Consider the following 12,413-nt stretch of genomic DNA (forward strand, 5'->3'; position numbering starts at 1 on the left):
TAAAGATTTTATTTATTTATTCATGAGAGACAGAGAGAGAGAGAGAGAGAGGCAGAGGGAGAAGCAGGCTCCCAAGGATCAGGGAGCCCGAGGTGGGACTCGATCCCAGGATGCTGGGATCATGACTTGAGCCGAAGGCAGACGCTTAATCATCTGAGCCACCCAGGTGTCCTCAAGATACTTTATTTTAAAAACAGGTCAAAACACTAAGCTTGTGGCCCATTCTGCCAATGTACAAGCTACAAATGCTTGCTCAGCAGTTGAGTGGCACTCTTTGGTAGCATGTTTGAAAAGTGAATAAAAATCCATATGAAACAAATATCCAAATAGTTCCCATAGGAACACAGATAAATGGCCCCATCTCCTAGTGTTCCATATTGTTGCATCTGCCAACCCTACTTACAAAGAGAGTTCAAAAAAAACCCAAAAAACCAGCAGTACTTAAGTTAAACGGTCCCCCCAAATCCCATAATTCAAGCTAAACTCAAAGTTAACGGGTATCACACGATAATGCTAGCTGAAGCACAGGCAGCAGGGGACACTTTATCCCACTTCATCCTGCTCTCTCAGTGGGAACACAGGACACAGGCAGAGTGCTGATGTCCTGCCCCTCTCCTTCCAGCAGGAAGTCGTGGTTCTGGATCTGCTGCCTCAGTTGCCATGTTGGTCCTGCCGTCACATAGTAGATCGTCGGCCTCTGGAACCCTTTGAAAGTAGAAGCAGCGGCAACAGTATAAGCACCCATGTTTCCAAAGAGCGTCCAATCGCCCACATGCATCTTGAGCAAGCCACAGTGCTCAACAATGCAATTAAGGCAGTCACATGTTGGTCCCCACATGTTGGTTGAATAATACTTCTAATCTGGATTGAGTCTCTTCTGCATGAGGGGCTTCATGTGTATATGATCATAAATGATGCAATTAAATGATCCATATACCCCATCATTCACATAATACATAAAGGTTTGTTCACTCGACTCATCTTCATCATCAGAGCCTGTCTGTTCCTTTAGTATGAGCTTTTTTGTTTGTTTGTTTGTTTTGGCAATGATATTAACTGCAAGCATGAACGCTTGCAGTTATCTGCTGGGCTCAGCTATGATTCTCACTCCCGAGCCTGCTGGAAAACACTTGTCCAGTGCTGGGTTAGTAACACTGGTGATCTTTTCAAATTATGCTTTACATCTTCAGATCCAAGAAAGCCACCATTTAGATCAAGCAGATACTGTGCTGAAACCAACCTCAGCTCCCATGTCAAGGACACAGCGGGCATCAGAGATGGTGTGCACGAAGGTCTCAGTATAGCCACTTCCTATATGGAAGCTGATACTGATGATATCAATATGTAGCTCTTTTGCCCCCAAAGAAGCCTGATGGTTTTGAGTGTGGCATCAAATTCAACACTGAGGCAGCAGACTGCTTTGAAATCATCAGTGGTGATCTGCAAAACCAAGTTCGCCTTTGGATGTGCCCTGGCAACTTTGATCAATTGGACTTCACAATCAAAAGTTATTATCTGGACTGCATTATTAACAGCGTACTTAATCTGAGACACTTGTTTGGATTTGCACAGATAATCGTCTCTGGAGGCACCCGGAGGCTCAGTACCAATTGTGTGTTTCAGTCTTGCTGGTAAAGTCAAATCCTGTCCCAATGGCAGCTAGGGTCTTCACTGTGGTTCTGTTATCATTGCATTTGACTGCATCAAAGGGGGTGACCTGAGGAAGAGCTTTTAACCATCTCAGATGTTTCTTTAGAATGTCTCCCAGTTCTACCACACAGAAGGCATCCTTACCATCAGAAGATGAAACTTCATTAATTTTTTTGGTCCAGACTGTGCTTGGCAGTAAAGCCTTCAAGGAGGAAATGGCAGTCAAACTCTGTATTAACTGAAGTTGTTCATGGTTTCTTGATGTTCCCATGGAAAACTAAGAGATGGAATTTAGAGAAATTTTGGCCAGCATTTCACAAAGGCAATCCGCGGGAATTCCAAGTCCCACTGAAGATCCGTGTGCCCTTCGTGCTGCAGTGGAGATATTCTGATGAATACAGAATTTGCTGTCTTAGAGTGCATGGGGCACCGTGGGCCAGCCCCATGGAGAGTGCGCAGGCTGGCCTGCTGCACCGCCGCCCTGGTCAGCAGCGCCCCCCCACCCCTGCCGTCCCGCTCCCTGCTCCGGGGACCACCAGTCCCAGGTGGCTCCAGGAGTTCTGGCTCAGAGGCTGGAGGCACTGACTGTTGTTCCCTCAGAACAGGAACAAGATAACTGATGCACACAGGAAATGAACCCTGGCTGTTCTAGTAGGCTGTGTTGTCTTTCCTGCTAAACTGAAGTGGATTGCATCATGGAATTTACCTTTTATATAATGTCTACATTTTAAAGATTTTGTGGTCCTTATATCATGTTTTTGGATTCTCATAGCTCCCTCCCCCAAGAATGCCTATTACTGTGTTAGGCATATAAATGTTGCCTCTTCCTCCAATAAGTATTAAAGAAATAATTCATGGCAGAGTGCTTAGTGTTGTGGAAATGTGCAAGGGGGTCAGTCTGCATTTCAGGGATTGGGGTTTCTAAAACAGATTCTCCCAAGCAAATTCTCTTCTCTGAATCCTTTTTCCCCATTCCGCTTCCATTCTACTTCTCTGCTAACCAGCCAACCAAACTGACCCCAACATCCTCAATCGTATTGGCTCTTGAAAAAAATAACAACTGTCCTATTAATTGGAATTCTGATTTCAGTGAACATACAGGGTCAATTTGACAACTTAGAAAGCTGGGGTCTTACAAAGTATCACCATGAAAATGATGAACATTGAGGCGTCTGTTCCTGCCCCAGGAGGGAAATACCGAATACCACAATCTTGCCCTGCTTCACCCTCTCGAAGAGCTACATTTGTCAGCAGCACAAACCGAGTCATAGCCATTAAAGAACAAACAACTGTGAGAGAAAAGCAAGCTGAGAGAGAGGAAAGCAATGCTATCCACTTTAATACACAGGAGGGCTCCTTCAAGAACATTTGAGTTGCATGGAAGGTTGACCCTCAGACGGTTTCCTAGGTCAGCAGGACTTGAGGCAGTCCCTGGGGTGAGGACTGGTCAGGTAAGTTAAAGCTGCCTTCAGGGCACTTTCAACTTAGGCACCAATTTCCTCAAGACTGAGGGTAAGAAAGCAACACTGTTTTGAGTTCAACTTTCTCCTTCACTTTTTTTTTTTTTCTTTTTTCCTTTGTTCCTGTGAGTCCAGGATATCCAAGAGTGACTTCTAATGGCTGGGAAAATTCTTTATAGGGATGTTTCCTCCTGGTTTGATCTGGACTTAACTTTTTAGCAATCCTAACTCATTTTCTAGGCTCCAGGCATGACTGCACAGAATTTTTTAAAAAAAGATATTTTTACTTCCAACCCCCTAAAGTTTTAGGTACCCTTTCGCCACGAATTCTCCAGACCTTTTCTCAGTACCAAGTTAGGTACTGAGTTAGGTACTGAGAAACAGTTGCTGTTTCTCGTTACAATTTTATTTCCCAGCTCTCAACTCGCCTCATGTCAGTTTTCTTCCATATACCCTTGAAACTGCCTTATGTCTCTTTGTGCTGATCGCATTCCTGGCTTGAGATATTCAAAACAGGGTTTTTTTTTTTCCCCCCCAGACAGAAATTGTTCTACTTTTATTAATTGTCAAAGTAGGATATTAATGGAAATACTCTTTACTTCATATATATTACATTATAATATTATATATATCATAATATATATGTATACATATTTTAGTCTCATGTTTCCATCATTGAAGAACAAAAATACTCTGTGGTTTTACTTCTACTACCATTAACAAGGCTAATCAGAACTTTGCTTTGAATAAGATTTGGTGATCTTATATACTCACTAGATCTCTGCTGAATTTGAAAGTCATTCCTCATAATCCTCTGGCTATTTTTCCTGTCTCTGATGGCTTCTCTTTCTCAACGCACTTCACAGTTCTGTCGTTGGAGCCCTGTGCTTCTTACTCTATACAACAGAATAACGTATTCTGCAGTGTTCAGACAAAAACTGCTTCTTGGTCAGTTACCCATGAAAATTTCCTAAGAAAGTGGCACACTGGAAGCCAATATAGCATATGTTATCTTTTCCTCCAATATTCAAGCTCTAATCCCGACCGAGGCTCAGATGAGTAGTGGTTTACCCTTAAGGACCATGCTGTATGACACGTAAATAATTTTAAAGATGAGCATCCTTTTTAACAAGGCAAAATATCTATCACAGCTCAGGAATACAGGGGTTGAGACTGAAGGAGGGTATATTTCTTTTGGAATGGCAGGTGGAGTCGCTGCACTTACTAAATTGTGATTTCTTTCTGTTTTGCAAAGCATGCACAGTTGAATTTGTAAGAGTGAAATGTGTACGTGATCAGGCTTTGTTACTCTCCTAGGGTGATCCTGTCTGTGCTCGCCATTTCATGTACCATCTCTATGTACATGTGTATATATGTGGAAGCTGTTAGTAATATTAGTATTAATTTAATTACTTTTCTGACTGAATGTGGTAGGTCCTGAGGCCCCCAAAATATGGGAAACAGTTATGGCTAGCTACTTCTTGATACATGTAATTTTCCCATTCATTTGACAATTATCCATTCAGCTCACTGTATGGCAGGCTCTATGCTAGGTATCAGTGATATTAGGACAAATTAGCAAAACAATTCCTGCTTAATAGACCATTATGCCTTATAAAGACTGGTCAGTGCATTCATTCATTTTGTTAGAGAATCGATTAATTTACCATGTATTAGGTATTGTGTAGCAACCTGTCAATATAAAGAAGCATAGTTCCTGATTTCTTGGGGCTCCCAATTTAGGGTTCATACAGGAAGGGAAAGAAATAGACACATAGAATGGTCATTATGATACAGTAGAGCCATGCAGACAGTTAGGCGGTATTAGAGAAGAAGGACAATATTATTGTGACAAACTAACCTGCATCCGGGAGGAGTAAAAAGAAATCTTGACCTAAGATTTCTCTTACTTGTGTAGTTTAACTATTGATATCATTGATTTGTTCTTTCAGGACTGACCACTTCTAAAAGAAAACCACTACTAAGGATTTGGTGGCTGGTGGATGACTTTATACAAGAGGTAGCACTTCGTTTGGGGCTTAAATACCATTGTTATTTTCAATGTGGGGGCACAGTTAGGGACAGTGGGCACTGTAGCCTGGAAGACCACTATAAGCCAAAGGATAAAATAGAAATCATAAGCCATAACATAAAGCTAAGTAACATGAAGTAACGTAGCATAAGTTCTTAATAAGGTGCATTGTGGCTTTCCTGACTGCCCAGAGCTTGTGTGTGATAGAGAAAGGTGAAAACAAGGTGAGATGGTTGAGATAAGGATACGTATGGGATGACTTACAGGGTAAGCTAGGTAGAAAAATGTATACTTGGTGCAACATCCAGCTTTCTATCCATTGCTCCATCCCAGCAGTTTTTATCAAGTGTTTACATTGTACTTATAGTGCTGTGTTCTGAAAGTATGTTAAAGAAGAAAAAAGAAAGAAAAAAAAGACAGGATTTACCTCCAAGTGTATAGTTTAATTTAAAAATGGATAAGCAAAGTAAGGAAGTATGACACAATCTCATAACTGGTATAACACAAAAATATACAAAGAAAAATTTCTGGACTATGCCTGGAAGAATCAAGGAAAGCTGTACCCATTTGTTAACCGTGAATCATATAATGAAGGAGGGGAATAAGATGGTAAGGTTGAGGGCACTGCAGACAGAAGAAACAACAAAGACCAAAAGGTATAACAGACAGGGGCTTTCCAGGAGAAACCGTGTGTAGTTCTAAAATGCTACAATTTAAAATGTTTTTGTCCTTGGAAAGGGAAAGGGATGAGTATGGTGGGAAGTGAAAATGATCAGGGAATGTTGAGCTTTCTCGTGCTCTGGAAGGGATTAACGTGGTGGGTTATTATACTCAAATTTGTACTTTACAAATTTAACTATAGACAAAAAGTGGAAGGCATTTTGTAGTAATAATGCTATAAATGAAGCCTGTCTGCAGGAGGACTAATTAGGAGGCTCTGTACCAAGTGTGGTAGCAGAAATGGAGACATAAGAGACATGAAGTAAGTAACCAGACTTAAGACTGAACGTGTATCTGGGATGAGGAAGTAGGGGACACACAAGAAACTCACACAGTTTCTGTCATAGTTAACTACATAGTTAACTAAGTAGATAGTGGCACCATTAGCTAGACTAACAGGTGATGTAGCCAGGCTGCATCAGGGACTCCAAAGCTATGAAGTTACAGGATACCTCTTCCCCATCTTCCCCATAAACATATTTGGTGTGAATTGATAGGTATAGGGCTATTTCCTTGATTGGAGAGACAAGATCTGGAGCTGTGTCTTCCAAACAGAGAATAAGAAGTTAAGGGCAGTGAAGAAGATGGCACAAAGCTGAGACCACTGGAAGAGACTGCAAGTATCTATTACTATATTCTCTGTGCCTATTATGAATTGAAGAACTAGAAGAACAATAGTGAGAAGAAATTCAGCCACAGATTTGGAAAACCCACTCCTCCCTACAGGAAAAGATAAGCAATAGGTCTTTATAATTTTTTTAAAGCTTTATTTATTTATTTGAGAGAGAGAGAGAGAGAGACAGCACACTCGAGCACCAGTGGGGGAAGGGGCAGAGGGAGAGAATCCCAGGCAGATTCCCCGCTGCGTGCAGAGCCCAACATGGGGCTTGATCTTAGGACCCATGAGATCATGACCTGAGCTGAAATCACTAGTTGTACACTCAATCGACTGAGCCACCCACACATGCCAGTCTTAATAAATTTTATAAGCATGAATTTTTCAAAGTATTTGTTGCAAATTGTTAATCGTTCCATTTTATAAAGAACAACTGCCTTTTTTCCAAATGTGGCTTTGCAACAAGAATTTTCATTCAAATTCTAAAGAAGTACTCTGAAATATTCAATATGATTTGATTTTATAGGGGAATTTCAAAAATAGGCAAAAAATGTGGAATGTGGTACAAAAAATAATTCATTCCTGTATATTTAAAGAAAAAATCTCTCATGAGTCACCATTATTTATCTTCTGCTAATAAGAAGTCAAACATGGAGAAATGCTTTGAATTTGATATGCATTTGAATTGCAATTGCAATTGCAATTCAAAAAGAATTTGAGCTTGTTTTTATTTGAAATGTAGAGATGTATTTTGTTCTTATAGAGTGAGTTATGTACTTTTTTGATGTTTTCAAGGTTTTTCTAAAACATGAAACATAAACAATAATCAATCCAATTAGGGTAAAGTCTTCGCAATGAACATCTGTTGGTTTTGCCAGTCAGCATCCAAACAACCTTTTTTGGTAAAAATTTCCTTTGAAACTGCCCTTTTTTCACTCTCGACAGTAAGATTGTATGGTAATAAACCACATCTTGCTCTAAGGATGTGTCCTGATTGGAATAATGCAATCAGCAGAGCCCATCAGTAGAGCCCTGACTACCATGATCAATCAGTTCAGGTGTGGGCACATAATCCAAGAGTTAGATGAGGTCGCTTGGAAAGATGATTATGGAACCCCTACCTGTTTCCAAAACTACCCATAGATAGCGGTAGTGTCCCCTTTGATAATCAGTGTTTTACATGTTCATAGTGACCCAAACCATAAATCATGATGAAGGGCGAAACTCTACATAAATAGCATTATGCACAAGGCCGAATGAGAATGCAGAATAAGGATTTTGCTTGGGTAGTGTACAAACATGTAATTGTATATGGATACATAGAAATTGTATATGGCCACATATAAATGTGTCCATATAATATACCCTTTAAATTATTTCCATATAAATATACATGTCTTGTCCCTAAAAGAAGTTTTTTTTTCTTACTCCAAAATAAAAGAATCAAACGAGAAGTAAATAGTAAGTACTTAAGGTCATACTTGTCATTTCAAAGAAAAATTTTATTTTGAAACTTAAGTGTCTCTTCTTTTCATATGTTTTATATTTGGTGTAGAGCCTGGAGTATGCTTGGATTCAAACATGCAACTCCAGGAATGGCTTTTATTTTGGAACTGGGTTGTACAGACTCCATTATTGCCCGTGTGGTATGCCAGCCTGATCAATAGCCTGATGAGGCATGTGTGGCCTGCACTGCCCAGCCCCACTATTTTCAACCTAATTAGCAGCTGCTCAAAGATGGGAAACAGGTGCAGATCCAGGGCCAGACCAGGGAAGTCTGCCTGTAATTAACAAGGAAAAAAGGGTCAGATATTGGGAAGAATATCAAATCGGCCCACTGGGGTTAGCATGCTGGCCTCAAAGGCATAGTCACCTGAGATCTTAAGCATGCTAATGTAAATTATGCAAGCTTTCAAACAACGTGGCTGCATAATCAGTTGGCAGAGAGGAAAATGATTTTTTCTTTCTTTTTTTTTCAATAGAGTAGGAAAAAAGGGCATCTACAAACTTATTTTTTTCTCACCACGTTGTGGACTTGCTCATCATGTAGTGACATTTTCTGAGAAGCAATCATGAGTCCTTAAAAGAGGTTGTTAACCAATTACAACTCTCATAGAAATAGGTGAAGTTTGGAGGAAAATCTAATAACCAGGTTGTTGAGAGAATTATGTATTAACAGATATTTGCAAGCAGACACATTATGCACATGTGGTTCTGTATAGTAAATTGATTTCGGTCATTGCAACTTTTTGAATCACTCCATAAAATGAAATCCATTTAAGATTCACAAGGACTTGCCAAGGGCCAGGCTAAGTTTGGAGAAGGTGGAAGAGCAAATAATGAAAGACAGGTCGCACGCCAATTCTAATTCTGGCTTTAATAATCAAGCTTTCGGTACCAAGGCATTCTTTCTATTCCAACTCATGGAGCTTACAATTCACCCTAGGCTGAGAAGACTTTACATCTTGTCCTTTTTAGCATTTAGCATTTAGTCCCCCAGTAAACTGTCACCTACGTGGTACCGGATTTCCTAGGCTAGAAGAGAGTTTTATATTTCTGATTGAGTAATTGGTGGCAGTTCCATTCAACCTAGCCAAATTAACATTATGGGAAAGAAAAATCCCTAAACCTCAGATACTTACCAAAGGTTTATTTCTTGCTCTCAGTGCAGGTCTTGTGGATTGACAATGGCTTCGTATTGACTTCATTACAGATCTTAAGTGGGAAGAACAGAGTCTCTCTGAGACACAGCCTATCCTTGTGACAGAGAGGATACAATATGGCAGAACGCTGGAAGTGGTTTTCATCCTTTCCACTTACATACCACTTGATTTCCTATGACATCAGTGAGGTGGGATGTATAATCGTCCCTTGAGGGGGGGTGGTAAGTACTCTGGGTAATAAAATTGACTACAGTGAGTAGTATGTGTATAAAATGTATATAATCTATATACATTTTTAGAGAGCTAGTCCTTATTGTGGTGTGAATACAAGTACCAATGTGTCTAAAACAGTGTGAATGTTTTTAAAATCAGAGTCATACGAAATGATACTAGCTGCCTTATTTTTGTTTTCAAATATGCACTATGTGCCAGGCACTTTATAACTTTATTTTTCACGCTCCCTGGAATCTTGGAGTTATCCCCATTTTATCGAAATTGTGGCTCAGAAACTTTCAGTGATTTGCTCAAGTCTCTTTAGCTAAAAAGGCTAAAAAAGTGGTAGCATAGGGATTCCACCACAGCTCTGTCATAGAACACACTCTTCTGAATGTACTAAACTGCTTCAGAAGATGTGGCAGGTCTGGCAGGCACCTTATCTCATGCGCTCATAACACAATCTGTTGCATCTGTCATATTCTGATTGTAAGATGATTGGGGGCATAAGAGGGTGCCTGTGCTGTCTGGGGAGCATCAGGCAGTAGCTCTGGGCTCAGTGCAGTGAGCTTGAGTACTAAGCAGAGGACACATACTTTCAGGACTGAAGTCAAGGTGACTGAAGTCTTTCTAGGGTCCCTTTACTTCAGTATCTTTATATTAGGGTTCCTCAATTTTGCACTGTTGATTATTTTGTACTGGATAGTTTTTTGCTGTGTCTATGTGTGTGTGTGGTGGCTGTTCTTAGGATATTTAGAAGTATCCCCAGCCTCTACTTATTAGATGCCAATAACAACCTTCCCCTAATTGTGAAAAACAAAAATTGCCAAATGTCCTTGGTGTGTGTGTGTGCACACACACGCACACACACGTACAAAAACACCCCTAGTTATAGGAACCACTGCTTTACATCCAACTGATAAATTTGGTATAGAATTAAAAGTAATATTACTGATACTGAACTCAATTTTATATGAAATCTAATCCTTTTGTATTGTATGATAATCATCCATTCTTTAAACAACAGTAATTGATCACTTATTATATTCAGGTACCTTGCTAGCTTGGATGGGGGAAGAGGTAGTGTGATAATGAATGAGATCAGCCAGGTCTCCACTAGATGATGTGCTTTGTAATTCTGCACCTATAAAGGAGCTAAGAAAGATAATGAAAAGTTAGATTGAAGTTCTTTATGTGGACAAAAAAAGGCTGAGGGTTTTTAAATATATCCAAATACAGGAAGATCAGCAAATTTGGACAAAGTTGAGGTTCAGACTGCAAGACCTCAGGCCAGTTGTGCATTAGATGTTACATCATCTCTAGAATGGGAGGAAGAATGACTGCCTTCCACAGGGGTTGCTGTAAGAATTAAATATGCCTTATTTCCTTGCGAGGCACATTTTAATAGTTTGAAATTGGCATGCACATTTAATGTGCTTTTTGTTAGTCTCCTCCCAATCTTGCCACCTATTGTTATCATGGAAGGCTGGAAGGAAACTAGACTTTCTGACTGAAAAACTGCAGTTTACCTGTAAGTTTTGTATACCTGTTTGGAGGTCAGGTCAGGGAGCTTTGGGCTAGATGAGGAGGAGATGAAGCGGGTTCCTATTTAAAAGGCCTACGTTGGCTAAAGGGTGGAACAGATGACCAAAAGGGAAGAGGTATTTTGAAGCAGTCAATTATCAGGGTTTAAAGAAATAAACCAAAGAAAAGCCATTATATAAAATGAGAGCCATTTAGCATTTGAGGAATGTTTGAATCCTGACTGTGACAAAAAGCCAGAAAGATGTGGCAGATTTCTGTTTGAATGCCCTCCAGTTCTGTTAATAGACTATGTGTGGTGGATATCAGAACTTCACTCTTACTCTCCACCTTTTTCTTGTTGAATTCCATTGGAAATTTTATGTCTACTGGCATTATAAATGATTTATGAGTTGGGTCTCTTAGTTTTTCATCATTTGCTTATGATACTAATTATATCTTAAACAGGAATGCTCTGGAACTTGTTTTAGTTGGGGGCCAAGGCCCATGAAACATTAAGAACCATATTGCATTACCTTGCATTTAGGAGTCGCTTAATGAATACTGGTTGATTGAGAGACTGATCCTACAGAAATTGAAGTGATGTCCCGTATATGGTTAAGGCTGCCTCTTGTAAGTCTAAAATTCCCCTTGTGATGCTTGTTTTTGTTTAAGTACAAGACATTATTTTTGACTACAAGACATTCAAATTTAATAGTTGGGTGAGCAAGGAAATAAGCCATTTTATCTCTATTTAACAGATGAAAAAACTTAAGTCTAGATAGTACAGTGTTTTATTTAAAGTCACATGGTAAGTAAATTTAAGCTGGGACTCTGTTTCTAGGAAATCATGAATTACCCAACCACAACCACTTTCTCAGCCTTATATCCAACAAACACTAGGCTAAAACACATCCCCTGTAGAACTAAAATGATAGCATGTGTACCCTATGTCCCAGTGCATATTGTTAAGACTGGGGGAAAATGGCTGTATCTTATAAATTAGAAGGAAATAGAGTAGCATCGCTAGATATTTCAGTCAAGTTCAACAGCTGGCCTCAATTCTTTTAAAATGCAGAGTCTCAAAATAGACAGGCTAAGATTTATAAAAATAGATTTGTCTGTCACTTCTAATTTTACATTTTGCAAACAAGTTGTGCTTCAATGAAAATTTGCAGATAGATAGAGCATCTGGCAAAAGGAAGATTGTCATGATTTTCATGGTTTGGATTTTGACTACAAAGGATAATTGGTAAAGATAATCTTTTGTTTGAATAGCCTACATGATTTTACCTCACTAACCCTGATGACAGATGGTGAGTATAGTTATTATCAATTCATTTTTGTGAGAGGAAGGAGACTGAAGGACCAAAGCACTGAAACCCTCCTCATTGCTGAAGCCACGGAGCATTGTGGAATGAGGTTCTAGCCTAGGTTTGCAAGCCTAGCTTTGTCACTAACTGGCTTTGTGAGCTGGACACGTCCCTGAATAGCTGGAGCTTCCTGTACTCGGCTGCAATCGGACAGAGTCGATTAGA

The 12,413-nt window shown here is 39.7% G+C and overlaps 1 pseudogene; it reads right to left on the reverse strand.

The window, feature by feature from the left end:
• Positions 1 to 500: 500 nt before the first annotated feature.
• LOC113927651 lies at positions 501 to 1,902 on the reverse strand (annotated as a pseudogene).
• Positions 1,903 to 12,413: the final 10,511 nt, after the last annotated feature.

Source organism: Zalophus californianus, chromosome 7, assembly GCF_009762305.2.
Source record: "Zalophus californianus isolate mZalCal1 chromosome 7, mZalCal1.pri.v2, whole genome shotgun sequence".
Classification (NCBI taxonomy): Eukaryota; Metazoa; Chordata; class Mammalia; order Carnivora; family Otariidae; genus Zalophus; species Zalophus californianus.